Source organism: Microtus ochrogaster, chromosome 5 (assembly GCF_000317375.1).
Source record: "Microtus ochrogaster isolate Prairie Vole_2 chromosome 5, MicOch1.0, whole genome shotgun sequence".
Lineage (NCBI taxonomy): Eukaryota > Metazoa > Chordata > Mammalia > Rodentia > Cricetidae > Microtus > Microtus ochrogaster.
Genome location: NC_022012.1, coordinates 77,671,233 through 77,684,529, shown reverse-complemented (window position 1 = coordinate 77,684,529; position 13,297 = coordinate 77,671,233).

The following is a 13,297-nucleotide window of genomic DNA, read 5'->3' as shown; positions in this document are numbered from 1 at the left end:
GGAAGGAAGGAAGGAAGGAAGGAAGGAAGGAAGGAAGGAAGGAAGGAAGGAAGACAGTTTGGTTTGTGTTTCAGGTTTTTAAAAAATTGTCTTTCTTCTCCATATACGTCATCATGTATAATCGGCCCTCTGTATCCTGATTCTACATTCATGGACACAACCATTCTTGGATCAAAAACATATGGAAGAAATCTGGGTCCATACTGAATGTGAATAGGCTCTTTCCTCTTGCCCTCACACCCTGTATGGCACCCACTCAGGCATGGATGCACTGTTGCCCATTACATGGCATCTAGGCATGAAGTGCTCGGGAGGATGCACACACTTGTCTGTACTATTCAGTTTTATATGAGGAACTTGAGCGTCTGTGGCTTTGGTATCCTGGAAGCAATCCTTCAAGGACATGAGGGACCCTGTTTCTAAGACTTGGACCAAGGAATGCAGGGAAAGGAGCACAGACACTTTCAAATACACATACCTCATAGCTCCTGATCCCCCAACTACAAGACAGAATGGCTTTGCCTTCTAATGAGAAAGGTGCACCGCTTTTCCAAGAAGGCTGGAACCTGAGAAGAGACAAGCACTGTGAGAATCCCAGAAGACTAGTAAGCAGAGAACTATGAATAGGCAGACACTACAAGGTTCGAGTCCAGCATCCAGGCTGTGGTGACCCTCTTTCACTGAAGACTCACTTGAAATAGCCATTGCCCTTTTTCTGACATACATTTAGAAGCCTTTAAGACAAACAGTTCATTTAGCAACTGTGGTGGTTTGAATAGGTAATGTCCCCCATAGGCTTACGTATGCGAACTCTTTCCCCAATTCTGGTGGTATTTAGGGAGGTTATATAACCTTTGGGAGGAGAATCTTTGCTAAGAGGAAGTATGCCACTGGAAATGGCTTTAGCTTTGCCTGCTCCTCTCTCCCCTTCCCGTGTGTAAGGGAAGAAAATGCGATCAGCCAGCTTCCTTCTCCTTAACACAATGGAATTTATCCCTCTGGAACCATAAGCTAATACAAACCCTCCCTTAAGTTGCTTTTGGTCATGGTGCTTTATTACAGCCACAGAAAAGTGACAAATACAGCCCCCCCCCGCCCCGAGATTTGGTTTAAATAGCCACCGTGAATCACTGCCCTTGGCGGAGTGTGTCCACACCTGGAGAATTTTTTCACATGTATTAGGACAAAAAAAGAAAGAAAGACTGCTTTTGCATAATAAAAACCAGCTTCTTCTTTTCTTTCCGCACTGTATAAAATACAGACCTCTTATTTTTTCGGGTTACATTTTGACTAAAATATCCCTCCTCTGTGTTCTTCCAACTCCATCAAAATGAGAAGCACTTGAGGAATAATTAAGTAAAGTTGTGGTGTTAATATGTTAATGTTAACCTGACCTTTAGCTGATTTCAAATTAACCAATGGGGAAGGCAATAGTCTCTTAATGACAGCGTTATCCTCGTTAATGAGTACTAGATGGTACAAGGAAACCTTCCTGAGAACCAGCATGGATATGTGTTCAGAACAACCCCAGCATTTTGAAGGTTGCGTGACTGAAGGGTCTGAAATTGAATTTGGTGATTGGATATCTGCAAAAGTAAGAGCCATGTTAGCAATGATTCCTTCCCTCTGGTGTGTTCGAAAGATTGTTTCCATGGCGATCTACATTGTTTGGTCTCAATTTTTCTTCATACCATGATTTTCTCTTGCATCTAGCTATTTGCAGAGCATCTATCATTTGGGTATCTCCTCTATGAACAAGTCCCCAGGAGACAGAAAAAAAAAGTGTATTTCTTGGAAGACATGAAAGGCTGTCACTTGTCAGAAAGAGACAGATTTGTAAAATTATATAGGACTTGAGGGTCTCCCTAGGGAGCTTCTTTACAGGACCCATAAGCCCAGGTCCATATCCCTTGTCACATTGTCTACGGCAGTAATTCTTAACCTTCCTAATGCTGCGACCCTTTAATACCGTTCTCCCTGCTATGATGACCACAACCATATAATTATTTCATGCTACTTCATAACTGTAACTCTTCTATTGTTATTAATTGTAGTGTAAATATCTGATATGCAAGATACCTGATATTTGACCTCCGTGAAAGGGTTATTTGACCCCTGAGGAGGATACGACCCACAGGTTGAGAACCACTGTTCTACGGTGCCTTTGCAGGTGTCTGGACCTTTCTGGCCTAGACAGACTAAAACTGGGATGGGAGGTTTGCTGGACTAGGAGGATAGTTCCCTTAGACAACAGGCACCTTCTCTATGTGTCAGAGGCAAAGCCATGTGTTTCTTTGATCATTTTATTCCCTGTGGAATTCAGAAGGTTGCATTGTCTGGGGGCGAGTGGGGCAGTTCAAGTCAGTGATGAGAATAGAGGCAATAAATGTTACTTCTTGGCCAACCTCTAAGATCTCCTGAGGTAATCTCTGCTATCTCAGCCATCCCTGCCTCCCTGCTCTACTGGCCATTGTAAAGAAACAATTGAGGATTTCAGGGTCCTAGAAGATGAAGGGGTCACTAGCTGGAGGTGTGAACCTTTCTATCACTGTGCAGTAGGCTGTTGAAATAATGTAAATGATAAAGAAACTCGACATTATGCTAAGCTTCTAGGCTGTAAGAATGTATTCATCGGTGACATGTGGTAGGCTGCTAGGCAAACCCAGAAACAAATGGCAGCAGAAAGTCCATGCAGAAAACAAAATACTGTGACCAGAGATGGACAAGTCAAGAGGTTGAAGCCCAGATTAGAAGTTAAGGCCATGAAGGTGATACTGGCAGTCATAATCTGACCTTGGCCAAGCATGACCACCAGTCTTGGAGGTCAGGGACCGGAACTCCCACTGGACTCCAGCCCCTGGGAACTCAGTTTGCTTAGAGAGGCAAGCAGAGCCTCCCCGCCCCGCACCCCCTGCCAAGGGAACAACCAGAACTCTTAGAAAGGAATCTGGTAAGACAGAGGTTCGAACCTAAGGACAGAACATAATGTACGTGGTGACTTGACCACAGTCCAGACTTGATGGCAGGGAAATGAGACAAGAACCTTTCCCGCCTAGGGGCTAATGCCAGGGAACAGAGAATGAAAGTCACGGAATATGTCAGTCCTGTGATTCAGTCATACTCGAGTAAGGGCTGGATAGCTACACACGTGGAAGAGGATTTGGTGTGCACAGGCAGGGGAGAGTGAGGCCTGGAGCTAATCCAAGCATCACAGTGGAGTCCAGGAAGCCAGACTCAAGATATGAGACAGGAATCAAGAGGCCTTGGACAAGATGGGTAGGGAGAGGCTGCAGGAAGAGTTGAGAAGAGTCACTAAATTTAAAGACCAGTCAGCTGCCACTTAGTGCCAGGTCATGAAGACTTCAAGGATGGCAATGAGGGGGAGACAAGAAGCAACACTGAAGAATTTGGACATCCAGCAGTGCCTGGCACCAACCAACAACGAAAGGCTGTCAGTACCTGGAGGAAAGGGCCTCCTCCCTTCCGTGTAGCCTTGTGACGCACAGTGGGCATGTGTCAGAAGGTCCTCTGGCTCTCCCTGAGCATCAGTGGGCCTTGTATGTTCTCACGTTCCCAGAGTGTGGGAGCCGGGATGCTGCTCAGGCTATGGGCTCTGAGAGATCACTGGTTATTTAGGTACTCATAAAGGAGTTTTTACAGCAATGAGCTACAAGGCTGTTAACATTTACATTCTGCTCTATGCCTAGGAGTTTGGCTTGCTGCATGCTGTGGATAAGAGTTCTGTGGACTGATCATTATGGGATGGGCCATGTTTTACTAGGAAAAGTAGGTAGCAGCTCTGGGGATAATTACACTCTCTCGTTCAGAGACCAGAAAGACCTGAAGTGACCAGGGATGGATGAAGTATATGGAGTTGGGCAAATGACGAGTTAAAATGGCTAACGCTCTGTCTCTTGTGCCGAGTAGAAGATGTTTCCACACAGGGATCTCACTGTCCTGGCTGGGATTTCACCAGCTGTGGGGAGTCTGCAAAATAGCTTTTAGAGTCTAAAAGCTATTATTCTAAAATTTAGACTACTGGAGACACAGCAGGATGGAGAGGTGGCTCAGCAGTTAAGGGTGTTTACGGTTCCTGCAGAGGACCAGTTTGGTTTCCAGCACCCATGCCAGGCCTCTCACAACTAATGACTCCAGCTCCATAGGATCTGACTCTCTTCTGGACTCCTTTGGCACCTGTGTGTGTGTGCACATACACAAAGAGATACACACACATACACATAAATTTTAAAAAGTAAAATAAATCTTTTTAAAAAGACAGAGATGGGCATTTGTTTTATAAGCTGAAATACAACTTCTGATTTAAAAAACAATCCTTTCTAAGCTGGGCCATTCTATGGATGGAAAGCCACGATCCATAGAAACTTGTGCAAAAATCTTACAACTATGTGCTTGTTTCAATCTGTCACGCTGCCTCACCTCCACAAAGAGAACCGTTGAAGGTAGAGCCTTGCTTGTCCGGGAGCCAGGAGGCTGCGAGCAAGAACAAGCAAAATCATTGTGCAATATTTCTCTGGGAGTCTCAGACAGACACTTTGAGCTGTTGCCCAAGCTCAGCGGAGACAAGCCCATTTCATTTCCCTGCTTCCCTCCCCTGCTTCTCTCCCACTCAGTCCTAGCAGCATCGATCATTTTCCCGCGTGAAGCAGAAAGACTGAGCCTGGTGCTCATCCTCTGGCTCTGGGCTCTGTCAGCTGGGTGATGAATGGAGACTGGAGCTCAGCAGAGGCTAGGGCAACGCTCCGCCTCATCACTGGTCATTGGTATTCACGGAGGGCTCCTAATTGTCACCTAGTGATGGGGTGCTGCCCTGGGGTTGAGAGAGGAGGGGCTCTCTCAGGTGTTAACCCTCTAGTTGTGAAGATGCAGACAGAGAGCAGCAAGTTACACTTGAAACACTGTCCTTCTGCTAATATCCCAGCCGTCTCAGTGGAAGGCAGAAAAACATACCCCCTCCCCAAGCAAACACAACAGAAGGATAAGGCACAAACTACTGACCCTACTACGGTAATGTCTCTCGCTATCTGGGGTATGCGTGCTCCAGTACCTGGGAAAGTCCTGTGGATATTGATGAAGGACCCCTGACATTCTGAACGCTACAGATCTATACATCATTGACTTTGAAAGAGGCTTTGGTGCCTGTCCCCTGGAATAAGAGTGTCGTTCATGTAGGATTTATGCCTCTGTAGAAGACAATTTATCTAAATGGCTACAGAGACCATTAATGGGAGACTTTAGAGCTTCCCATTCAGTGTGGTGGGGGTGGAGGTGGGGAGTATTCATCTAGGAGCTTTAAGTAAGGACCCAGAAAATCAGGTTTAAATGAACTCACCCAAACCCTATGGCAGCAGCCACTACTAAACTGTCTTTAAAGGCAAAACAAGGGAGGGGTGCTGGGAATATAGCTCAGTTGGCAGGGTGCTAGCCTAGCATGCATGAAGTACTAGGTTCCGGCCTTAGTGCTGGATAAGCTGGGCACAGTGGAGCACATCTGTGATTCCAACATCTGGGAGGTTCCAGGAGGAGGTCTGAAGTTCCTGGGCATCCTCAGCCATATACAGAGTCAAGCTCAGCCTGGGCTACATAAGACTCCATCTTTAAAAAAAAAAAAAAGTGTATCATGATAGAATGTCTTCCCTTTCTATCTTATTTTCTGTATGTGTGTACATATGCAGGCACACATGTGACTTTACAAAGTCTGTACATTTTTAAGATAAGAACTTCTGTGCTTTACACTATGCACTCTGGTTACACTGTCCCCAGCAGTATGTTCTGTACAAGTCAGGTGACATTCAGCGGCAGATATGTGCTAAGGGGCAGGTATGGTGCACACACTGCTTTCCTACTTCTAGATGTTTCATTGTTTTCCATTTTCACCCCATTTCTGAACTAGAAGTGAGCTGCTGGATGGAGGGCACTTGACACAGATTGCTTTCTGAGTTCTCTAGGAGTTTTCTTTGCACTTTCCTTTGGCAGCAGGCCGTGGTGGAGCAGGGACAATCTATTGACTTGTAGTCCTTCCTGGGAGAATAGTTATTGGGTGTGTCTCATTCTTTTACCGCTCCCTAGCCAGACCATCCTCAAACTGGGACATTTGTCCTTGGCTTTAGCTACTCCTATATCTTATCTAGGAACACATTCACCCAGAACCCCTAAATCTGGGCCGACTTTGCCCTCTGAACTTCCTCCCTGATCCCAGCGATCTCACCTGCCCTCAGAAATCCAGCCTTCTCCTCCCCCGTGCCAGAGCCTTCCCCAGACCATCCCACTCTCCTCTCCTCCTGAACTGCTTCATAATTTATGTTCTTCACACCACTCCTACGACAATTAATCACCACTTACCAGCTGTATGACCTTCAGTAATCCCAGAAGCTTGTCGTGAGAATTTAATGAGATCAAGCCTATAAAATAAATACCTCTCACAGTGCGGGGGGGACACATCGCAGTTGAGCAATAAGCGGAAGCTGTTATTATTAAGATGGCCAGTTTGCCTTGTGACATTTCCTCTATTTAATGTTACAGGCACCCTTCTCTGCTGCCATTTATCTGTGTGGGGCCTGGGTTCTAAGTCCCTGAGGGCAGGGGCTCTGTGACACTTAAACCAGTGTCCTAGAGAGGCTCTCAGAACATGGCTGCCTTTGGTCAAGGACTGGGATCACTTGAGTCTCTCTCCTCTGCTTCTCTGCCTGGCCTTGCTTCTTAGCTGATTCTAGAACCCAAGATCTCGCCTTTCCTACCTCTGGCTCACCATTCAAAGCTGCTAAGGATGTCAAGATCCAGAGGGTGCGACAGTCCCATTTTTGGAAATTATCCCAATTGTGTGTTTTATTTAACTGAGAGGTAGGAATGGTGAGTATGGGCACCAGGGTTTCTGAGTCAGGAGAAAGCTTGAAGAGCATCCCATTCCTGGACCCCCATTCTGCAGATGTAGCAGGATGTCTTGCGCTATGCCTGAATTGATTCCTGGGGGCCTGACCTCTGGCTCTCCTATATATAGAACTTTACATTTTTAATGAATTGATTAATTGTGTGTGTGTGTGTGTGTGTGTGTGTGTGTGTGCCATCATGTGGAGATCAGAGGACAACTTGTAGAAGTCTTTTCTCCTTCCAACATGTGGGTTCCAGGAATCAAACTCGGGGTGTCAGCCTCAGCAGCAAGCACCTCTCTACCCACTGAGCTCTCTCACTAGCCAGTATTTACAAAGTTTTTGTCCTAGACAAGTCACTACCGTCTCTCATTTTCAGCTTCCTTCTCTACCAAACCCAGAGGGTTGGAGTAGATACCCGAAGCATCCTTTAGTTAAACATATGGGTCAGTGAAGCTGAAGCTCAGAGAGGTTAAGAAACATTCCCTCAACTGTGGTCTACACAATCTAAAATAAAATCCTGCCTAACATTCCAATGCCTTGCCTGTCACTCTGGTCTCGTGCCAACCAGTGATTCTCATCTCACGCTTTCCATATTAGATGGATCACAAAGAGATGTTCAGGGTCCAGCTCTCACAGAGCTTCCCCAGTGAGGCTTGGAACACAGAGGAGAATGGAAAACTATAAACGCAAGTCAAAGAAGCTGAAGCTGCTAGGCTGTTACCTGTTGTCCATCCTCCTCTTCTGCTAGCACAATCAGCTGATTGAATCTGGGCAAAATAAAACCCAATCTTTTGAGCTTGAGTGCAGCTAAGTGTGGCCACACAATCATGTTCCAGACAGTGGGATGTGCACGTAATCCTGTGGTGCAATTCCTCTTCACCCTCCTTTTCTCACAGATTCAAATATTTAAATAGGAACTTGCTGGCTTGGGCCGCAGGAACAAAGGCGCTGTGCTACTAACGGACGAGCAACGAGAAAGTGGAGCCTGGGTCTCTGCTGCCTGGAAATACTGCTGGATCCATTCTTCTCTCAGAGACAGAAATAAATTTCCAGGTGCTAAATGAGGCACCATTCTCATCTGGATCTTTCTTGTACCTTCTAAGTTCACGTTCTAACTAACAGATGAAAACCGACAGTGCCAACAGAATACAAATGCCAGAGCAATCCTGCAAGCAGTGGTAGTCAGTATCCCCGCAGAGTTGACAGAATATGTGCTGAATTCAAAGACTAAGGAGAGGCTGGAAAGATGGTCCAGCAGTTAAGAGCACATACTGTTCTTGCAGAGGACCCAGCTCCAGTTCCCAGCACTGATACCCAGTTCACAATAGCCTGTAATTCCAGCTCCAAGGGATCTGAGGCCCTTTTCTGGCTTTTCCAGACAACTGCATTTATAAACACAGACATACAGAAATACATATAATTTAAAATAGATCATTAAAGCTAGGCATAGTGGTACATGCCTTTAATCTCAGCACTCAGGAGGCAGAGTAAGGAGGTTCTGTGTGAGTTCAAGGCCAGCCTCGTTTATATAGCAAGTTCTAGGCTGTTGAAGACTACACAGTAAGACTTTGTCTCGATAAATAAAAATAAAAAATACCAATGAGTAAGATGAACTTGGCAGTACATACCTGTAAGTAATCCCAACACTTTGGAGGTTTGGGTCAGCTTGGGTTTATAATAAGAATGTCTTAAAAAACAACAACAAACACTGAAGGGTGGAAGAAAAGAAAAGTCCACCCAATCTAGCTGAATTCTATGGGCTTGAGCAACCTCAGTAAATCCAGAATATAGATGTCAATTTGGAAAGAGACAATTTGAAAAGAAGAAAAGGCTTGCCTACGATGATGGCTTTTGGCCCGAGAGATTATTAAAATCACTGGGGAGCCTGAAAAACACCAAATTCTACATTCCAGTACCAAGGTTAGGATTATGGCCAAGCATAAAAGATGAATTCCAAGAAACCTGTATTTTAAACCTTCTAGATGATTCTAATGATGGATTGTATCATATCTGATAATAAGCTAGGAATGAAACCAGGAAGCCCATAAACAGAATTCATTTCTCCTAAGATTGTGTTTGACATCATCTAAGCATTCTGGATAGTGTTCTAAAAATAATTATCAGGAGGTTGGAGAGATGGTTCAGTGGTTAAGAGCACTGACTGCTCTTCCGGAGGTCCTGAGTTCAATTCCCAGCAACCACATGGTGACTCACAACCATCTTTAATGAGATCTGGCACCTTCTTCTGGCCTGCAGGCATACTTACAGATAGAATACTGTATATGTAACAAATAAATAAATCTTAAAAAATAATCAAAGGAGAAGTTACGAAAGAAGGTGCACATGGTGTCTTAGTTACCTTTCTGTTGCTGTGATAAAACATCACGACCAAGGCAATTTATAAAAAGGAAGGGTTTATCTGGCTTATAGTCCCAGAGGGGTGAGAGTCCGTCATGGCAGGGAAGCATGGCAGCAAGCAGCAGACGGAATAGCTGGAGAAGAAGCTGAGGGCTCATATCGTGGACTGCAAGCACTAAGCAGAAAGAGGGAACTGGGAATGGGGGGAGATCTTAAGTTCCCCAAGACATACTTCCTCCAACAAGGTCACATTTCCCCAGACAGCACTACCAGCTGGGGTCCAAGTGTTCAAATGCCCAAGACTGGAGGGACATTTCATTCAAACTACTACACATAGTGTCCTAGAAATACCTGGGTTTGTGGGGGAAGGGGGGCCAGGAGGATTTAGTGGGTCGGGGTGCTTGCTACTAAGCCCAACAACCTGAGTTTGATCTCTTAAATGAATTTACATTGTGGAAGAACTGGCTTCCATACGTTGTCCTCTGATGCTCAAATATTCAAGGACATAACACATGTCCTTGCATACAACCCTGTAAATAAATAAATAAATGTCAAAATAATTTTAAAGAGATGCTTGGGCTATCATTCCAGCCCTGCCCTTTGCCAACTCTATTACAGAGCTTGAGCCTCAGTTCTTTTGTCAAGGATAATAGGGAAAGTAAAGGTTGCCATGGAGACGAAATAAGAAAATGTATGTACAGATATCTAGCTCAATGTCAACACCCAATAATGCCACTGAAATGTCAGTTGCCCTCCGGGCATGGTATTCTTGCGGTGGTGTTGTGTACAAAGGCTGGGATGACATCAGAGGGGATGACAGAATGAGTGGGCTGGCTGGCAGGACTGTAATACACCCTCAGGCACCCACTCTCCTTAGGTGAAGGGACCCTGGCATGTGCTGGAACTGGCCCATGACACTATGAGTCTGTGGCCCCGAGATAAATAACTGACCCCTGTTATTCTTTAGTGCTCTGTGGTCAACACTGGAGGCCTGCCAAAGCCAGGCCAGGCCTTTGTGGCACTGCTGGGATCTTGTGGAGTCCCAGGCAAGCTCACCCTTCAGCCTTGCTTCCCATTAGTTCAGGATGGCGGAGAAAGGGCATGTTCTGGAAGTTCCCAGGGTTCTGCATCATGACTTGGAGAAAATAAAAGGGCTTAATTACTTTGGGGGGAGAGTACACAGACGTTTGACATTTTGAAAAATGGTTTTATGACATTTCTTTGATAGGCTTGGACCAAAGGCAGCTGCTTATACGTTAGGGAGGTGACAGAAAAAGAGAAAAAGGGAGTGAACGAGGAGCCCGGGTCTTTTAATAACTCTCCCCTATATTTAGAGTGCTTGCTTCCATTAAAGCAGCCTCATACTCATTACTAAATTATTTGATTTTTGTGATAACTCAACAATGAAGAGCGGGAGGTAAAGACACTCTGTCACCCGCCAGCTGGATAATCCTTGGCAAATTTACTTTGCGGCATCAGTTTTCCCTTCTTTCGAATAGGGATGTTGTCTGCTCCATGGGCTTGTGGCTATAATTAAATGGAAGACTGTAAAGGAGGCCTGGAGGATGGCTGCTAGCATGGACCATATACCATGCTATGGGTTTCCATTTCCTAATATATAGATGAGAAAACTGAGGACAGAGAAATTCTGCAAATCCAAACAGTGAGAGGACCCAGTGCCTAGACACACCTGGGTAGGAGTTTTCTCACTACAACATACAGATTCTTCCATAAAAGGCTGTTGTGCAGAAAAAAGTCCTATTTGGGCTATTTTCTGCTACATTCCGTTCTGGTGATAGAGTCTCTGTGGCTTCTAATACACAGAAGGGACGGCAGGAAGAGAGAGCTCATGGAAGAGGCAGCAGGAGGAGCGAGAGAGGGAAGGAGGCCAAGGTCAGTCTGGCTTCAGGCCTGACTGTGGCTTGTCAGACTTGTAGTGGGATGGACAAGCACAAGTCACAGAGCCTCTGGGATGAGAAAGGGTCATGTGTGAGCCTGACATGTATGGACAAGGAGTATCTGCCATAGTAATGCCTGCAAAATCAAGGCCGGACATGGTCTCCTCGGACTGATGGAGTTAGGGAAAATGCCAAGGCGCTAAACTCAGAGCTGTGCATTGTGATGGTTAATATTGTTTTTCTTCAGTTGGACAGGGTCTAGAACCACCTAGGAGACAAAACTCTGGGCATGTCTGTAAGAATGTTTTTAGCTTGGGTTGACAGAGCTGGAAAGACCCACCCTAACTGTGCATGGCACCATCTCATGGGATGTAGTTATGGACTAAAGAAAAAGGAGACAGTAAGTTGAGCAACACATTCATCTCTGTCTGCTTCTTAAGTGTAGATGCCATGTGACCCACTGCCGGGGCTCCTGCCGCCTTGTCTCCCTTGCCATGATGCACTGTACCCTTGAATTGTGAGCCGGAATAAATCCTTCCTTCCTCCAGTAGCTTTTGTTGGGTGTTACAGCAAGGAGGAAAGTAGCCAGTAGATGCATTGAGTTTCAAAAGCAAAGGCATGGTGCAGTATAGAACACTGAACTAGAGAGAAACTTGAAAAGACCCGTCTGCTTTCTCGGAGGTGGCTGCCAATCAGGAGGCTGCCTGGTAGAGCAGAAAGGACAGCTGATCACGACTCAGGAGCCCCAGTCCATGCTTACTCCACACAAGCTGTCCACGTGAGCTCAGCTTGTACTCTGGGCCTCAGCTTGCACTCCTGTAAAATGAATGGACCATCTGGTCTGGAGATGTGGCTCCGGGCTTAAGAACACTGCCTGCTTTTCCAAAGGACCTGGGCTCAATTCCCAGTACCCACATGGCAGTTCACAACTGTCTGTAACTCCTGTAACTCCAGCCTAGGAGGTCCAGTGTCCTCTCCTGTCCTCCTTGGTTACCAGGCGTGCCCAGACACACATGTGGGAAAAACAGTCATACATACAAAAATAAATGAATGCATGTAGAAGACTGGACTATGAGACAATCCTCATGGCTTATCTCAACCTCAGTGTACATGTTCAGTGTACATTATCCGTGTAATAAAGATTTGGCTTTTTTTCAATTTGAAAATTTTATTGAGTCATAGAAAGGTAAATTAGCTAGGCGGTGGGGGTGCATGCCTTTAATCTCAGCACTCATGGGGCAGAGACAGGTGGATCTCTGTGAGTTCGAGGTCAGCATGGTCTGTGGAGTAAGTTCCAGGACAGGCTCCAAAGCTACAGAGAAACTCTGTATAATTTTTTTAAAAGGTAAATTAAACTAAGAAAACAATGGGCAGTGAAAATATTCTAAATGGAAATTCAAATATCCACTCATTGAGTGTAATACAAATACTTTAAGAATCCTAAGTGAACAATAAATTCTTAGAACTAATATATATATAATTATATATATACAGAGAAACCCTGTCTTGAAAAACCAAAAGAAAAAAATGGAATTGAGTCAAATATCTGAATATAAGAAAAATGCAGAACATTGAGCACTTAAACTGCTAATAATTTCAAGAATGTAAATTAAAAATATTAATAGATTCTCAAATTGTAAAATAGTTCTGTTCTGTGTGCTCACTTGTTTGTCTGAGGTTTGCTGTGCTGGGGAAAAGATCCAAACTTGCATATACCAGGCAGTGAACTAAACTCCAAGCTGGGCTCTGTAGCTTTCGGATCAGTTAATGAGATCCGAGAGTGCGTCAGAAGTGCTTAATGTGGACCACATGTGCACAAGTAGAAACATAATGGTCGCTTTAAGTCAGACAACCGCCTGGCTAGCCTCAGTTCCTGGGTAGCCTCGGTTCCTGGGAAGCTTTCTTTGTGGTGGTTCATTATGGGATGGCACACATTCTGAAGGCCCTGTAGGAAAAAAAAAGGTATGTTCAGAAAGAGTCAGGGAGAAAAGAGGGAGCTTTTCAGAACAGTTCATGTTTGAACTTGGAAAGTGTGTTACACACATGCTCACATGGATGTGTTCATGTGCTTGTGGAGGCCAGAAGACCCCTGTGTGAAAGAGGGAGCTTTTCAGAACAGTTCATGTTTGAACTTGGAAAGTGTGTTACACACAT